Source organism: Pteropus alecto, unplaced genomic scaffold (assembly GCF_000325575.1).
Source record: "Pteropus alecto unplaced genomic scaffold, ASM32557v1 scaffold38, whole genome shotgun sequence".
Taxonomy (NCBI): Eukaryota; Metazoa; Chordata; class Mammalia; order Chiroptera; family Pteropodidae; genus Pteropus; species Pteropus alecto.
The window spans coordinates 9,363,403-9,368,929 of NW_006442512.1; the positions used below are offsets into that span (position 1 = coordinate 9,363,403).

At 35.0% G+C, this 5,527-nt stretch overlaps 1 pseudogene; it reads left to right on the forward strand.

Moving 5' to 3' along the window:
- Window positions 1–214: 214 nt before the first annotated feature.
- Window positions 215–948, forward strand: LOC112471683 (annotated as a pseudogene).
- Window positions 949–5,527: the final 4,579 nt, after the last annotated feature.

Consider the following 5,527-nt stretch of genomic DNA (forward strand, 5'->3'; position numbering starts at 1 on the left):
ACATATACATGGACTCATGTCAGCTGTACCATCACATTGGGGATTAGAGCTTCAACATAAGAATTTGGGGAGGATACGAATATTCATTCCATAACAGATACTGTATATTGAGAGTTCCTGTTCTTGTACCAGCACTTTGCATTCTAAAAAAACAAGGTGGGGCGGGGAGGACTCAATAGAAATAATATCCCAGTAGAAGGTGAGAGGAGATGAGATGAGAATACAGTTTGAAGCTGAAGACTTTGTATCTTTAACTCCTGAATGTGAGAGATAACTAAATCAGAATCAGTCTTTAGCTGCAGGTATATGGGACCTGCATACCCAAACACACAAATACCCAATCAAAAAAGTCTCCCAAGCTCCTTTCTTAGAATGCTGGTCATCGAGGAAGATGATATAAAAGACTTGCAGAAATCTGGATTCCCAGGAGTAGAAAATCTTTGCTCGCAGCCAATTAAGAACAAGACTGGTAGAAATAGTATAAAGACAGTCCCTAAATGTGCTGCTTCTCCTGCAAAAGCTCATCATGGAAAAGCCTAACTAAAATTAAAGTTGAGACTTCTTTCATTCATGAGTCCACCTACAACACTGGCATTTTTAATACTTTCAAATCAACTGCCAAAAATGTTAGTGCAAAAAATTTAGTAAAAGAGTATAATCACTCAAATTCTTCTTTACTTGTTGACAAAATTAAGCAATAGCCTCCTCTACCCAAACTAACTGCTGACTACTAATAAAAAAGGCGTATTCATGAAAACACCGAAAAGGGAACAAGTGGAGGAAGAATGTAAAGATGGAAGTCAGGTTTGTCTTGACTTTGCATAATAACAATAATATTCTCCAGAAAGGGATATAACCAAACTTTGATGAAAATTATGTTCCCCAAGACATGGGAATGCTGCTGTGATTTCCCAACAAATCATTCAGTCTTTAAATTTTCCAGGGTAAGTACTAGGTTCTGGAACTTACGGTATGTTATAAGACATAAGATAAGCACTCAAAATTATAATGTGCATGCCAAATAATAAAAAATTAAATTGGAGAGTAAAAGCCAATTGCTAATCAAATTTAAGAAGAGGAAGAAATCAAAGTCTGAAATTCAGAACTTCTTGGAGAATGTGGAAAGGAAGAATTCTTTTTGTGAAGGTAGATGGGAACAGGCATTTAATTTGAAAAAATATAAATAATATTCTCAGACTTTTTTAGAAGCTAGTCTTATTTTACCTGCATATTTTTTACTTTTTAACTCCTTTTGAGCAATAAAATCAGATTGATTTAAGGCAAGTGCTCAGTGATACAGAAATGTAAACTATTTTATTTTATCAAGAATTGGTTTATAAAACTAAAAAAAGATTAACAACCTTCCTATATATTCTGAATTTCTATAACTAATTCAATGTGAATTGGATTTTGGAGTTTTGAGGGATTGTAAAATATTCCAAATCTTTTTTAAAAGCGTGGAAAGATAGACAAGACTTCTTAAGTCATTCAGGCAAATGACTGCCATGTGTCATACCTTGCAGCAAATTTATTCACATGTTACCTTGTGCTTTCTGTGGAGTAGCCACAACAGGAAGAGTCTACAAAACAGATCTTAAAAACCAAAAACCCAAACATGCATTATGGCCCTATTCCCTTTTCTGTAATGGGACAGGTGCATCCTTGTTTATTTCACAGAGTGCCAGGAAAAGGGGATAGTAGACAGAGCCAGCATGCTTTCTTTGGGCTTCTGCAAGAGTATTCATCTTTGGCTAAACCCCAGGGATCTGGAAATCAGACGACAATGAGCAGGAGAGAAATATAAATGGGAGATTAGAACTATGAGTAAAAATTTTTTTTTAAAAAAGCTGAAGATGATGAGAGAAAAATATACTTGGTTTCTCTCTTAATTTTTCTTTCTGAAAAGCTTAGGTTCTTGTTAGGATTTACTTGTTAATAAAAATCACTTTATATTGAGAAATTAAATATAATTTGTAAATAAAATATACAACTGTGTTAAATCTATTAACAATATTAAAACACGTATCTTCTAATTAAAAGATGAAATGACTATGCAATCAAAAACAGTATGTCGGGAGAGGCTTTACATAGATCTCATTGATCTTAGAATGATGTTTTAGCTAGTATCCTGCTTTCCACTCTGCTGGCTCTATGACTCAGCCTCTACTTACTTATGTGCAAAATGGGAATGATAATATTATCACCCATCTCATAAGGATGTTACTATGTTGAATGTGGATCCAAAAAAGATATGTCCAAGTCTTAACCTCCAATACTTTTCAATATGACCTTATTTGGAAATAGCATCTTTGCAGATAGAATTAAGTATATCAAGAAGAGATCATCCTGGATTTATGGTGGGCCTAAATCCAAATAGCCTTATAAGAGAAATGGAGAAGACAGAGATGCAGGAGGGAAGGTCATGTGGAGACTAAGGCAGAGAAAGGAGTTATGCTGCTACTTGCCAAGAAGCACAATTGGCCTTAGTCACCAGAAGCTAGAAAAGAGACCTGGAACAGATTCTCCCTCACAGACTCCAAAAGGAACCAACCTTGCCAACACCTTGGTTTAGGAATTTTGGCCTCCAGAACTATGAGAGAACAAGTTTTTATTGTTTTAAGCCACTGGTTTGTGGTGATTTGTTAAAGCAGCCTAGTAAACTAACATAGACTCAAATGAAATATTATATATGAAAGTAGGCATAACAACTGCTAATAGCGGTCACTCAATTATTTACTAAAATTTACTTTAATCTCTTTTGAAAGAGTTATAAATATTTTTGGAGTACAACAATTTGTGCTTTTGCCTAAGGGAGACATCTTCCTCTTATGATGAAGAGAGTGCAACCACTTCCAGTACTTTGTTAAGATATTTTAGTTGCGAGCAACAGAATTAACTCAGGCTAGGGCAAACAAAAAAGTAAAAAACCTACTAAATAAGAGGCAGGCATATTGAAGGGAGTGCACAAGAGTATCTCTGAGACTCAGAGGAAGAATCAAACAATAAGAATTTAGACTCATTAGAAGGTTTTTCTGGATTTTTGACCACCAAATCAGAAGGTACGTGAGTCTTTATCCTGGACTGAAACATTGCAGCATTTCCCTTCTAGAAAAACTGACAATTGAGGTCCAAAGAGTCAATCTTTAAAGAAAAGAATCTCAATTGTCAGTGTTATTTGAAAGAATTCAAAGCTTTCCTGAAAAACAACTCGATATTTACGTATAGAGATTTATAACTTTTTCATTAGCTTTTAAATAAATCAAGAAGTAATCTCTTCATCCCAAACCCTTAAAAATGAACCACTGTTTAGTTTTCTTTTTTGTTTTTGTTCCTTTTGGAAAAGAAGCATGGTTTAAATGTTTAGACTTATTTGAATAAAAATGCAACCACGACTTTTGAATTCTACGACAGCCTAATTGACCAATGTTTTAGGATATACATATATTAGATAAACTACTTAAACTCCTGTTTGAGGAAATTATCACATTTAAATAATTTTGAGAGACAGCTAAAAACAAGATAGTTTTCAACAACATATTCTACTTGTCCTTGGCAATTTGCTCTCTGCTCCATTCAGAATTCTCACTAAGAGAAGAGTTAGTGCAACTAGTAGATCTCTTGCTCTGGAGATTTAAGTGAAAATAAAACTTAGATCACAAGTGAAATCAATGTGATGGATTTCTTCAAACTAAAACTAAACCCAGCAATCTTTATTTGGAAAACATTGGCCTATGGAGGAACAAGAAAACAATTTACAAGTATTTTTCAGGTAGAGAAATAAGACATTTACGGGAAACCCAAAATATACAAGAACAAGGATAGAAAAAAAATCCATTTCACAAGGTTTTGAAAAAAATATTTAAATATATGAGCTTCTTCATTTCATGCATATACAAAACAGAATAACCTCTGTTCTCTAGATGCTTTAGTCATAAGTTAGCATAACATGCCCCTTAAATATAATCATCTTCTTTTGCCCAGTCCCTAACACAAAACCATAATTTATGGATGGTAATAATACCATTTATTGACTGATATTTTTTTTCAATTACAAGGGACAGAGACTCAGCTCAAACCAGCCTAAGCCTTTTCCCTCTTCTGGCATTCCCTTATATTGGCTTCGTTTTTATGAAAACTCTCCACGTAAAGGCAAAGATGGCTCCCAGATACTCCAGGTTCACCATAATTTCAGGAGAGAGTGCATCTTTCATGGTAATTTTAGAAAAAAATAGCAAGGGGAGAAATTATTCTGGTCCTGAGTGCCTCCACAAACTAATAACTTGAGCTAGAGAGATGGATACTGTGCCTAGTCTGAGTCCTGGGCTAATCCTTGGAGCAGTAGATGGGATTGGCCCCATGAGAAAAGATGTTCTAGAAAGGAGAAAAGGAAACTTCACTCAAGGAAAAGGCATGAAATGGTATTTAGTAACAGCTCTCTTCCCTTATTCCTTTGGACAACGCTTCTAAACCAAGAAGCAGAGTCTCATAAAGAAACCACCTTGAGAGGAGCAAAAATCTTAGGTGAGGCAAACAACTAATCCAAAGTGACCTCACGAGAAGAGAGCCTAGGAAATAAACCCTCTCCCTCCAATCTCCTTCCTGGACTCCTCATTGACTAACCTCAACCAGGAACAAGAGGACCTGGGAACACATCAATGTAAGCCTTCAAAGTCAGGCCCCAGGGAAGACAGCAGGTGGAGAAGGGCAGAAAATGAATCTGGGGGGAAAAATAAAAAATATGCAACATATTGAGCAAGCAGAATAAATGTATATGATTGTGATATATGATTATACCACAATCCCTGGTTGCTTACCCATTCATTCAACAAACAATAATTGAGTCCCTCTATGTACAAGATATATTTGTAAGTAAATGTAAAAAGAGGCAGTGGGGAGGGGTGATATTATTTTTAAGTGCGATGAATGCATTACAACTCCAAGAATTTGATTCCAGAGAGATTTTCAAATAATTTTTTTAATGTTTTCTTTCAAATTACCTAATACTCATGTAATGGAGACCACGAATGATTGCAGACCCAAACCTCTTCTTTTGTTGTTCTTGCTAATTTTTAGAGCCATCAATTGTTCTCTAGCTCTAAGAAAAAGGTATATGTATAGCATAGAAAAAGCACAGAGAAAAATACTATTTTCAATGATGCAGTAAGGGAAGTTACTGGGGAGGACAGCCATAGAGGAAGTAACCCTTTAATTGAATCTTTATAGATAAGTAAGCAAACAAGTAGGTAAATCAGTAGATAAAGGGAGGAGTGACATTCTAGACAGAAAGAACATTATAAGGAAAAGCATGAAGTTATAGTATATTAAAGCAACTGTCTGAAATCCAATGTGACTAGAAATTGTATGGGCTATTGGGGTTACTGTTTGGTAAATAAGAAGGCCAGAAAATGTTATTCTATATGTATATGTGTGAGTTTTCAAAAATTGAGAACCAACAATGTGCTTTACATTTCTTTTCTGTGCCCCCACATACTTCAGGATTGTGAGTAATACTGCTTAATAGAAAAAA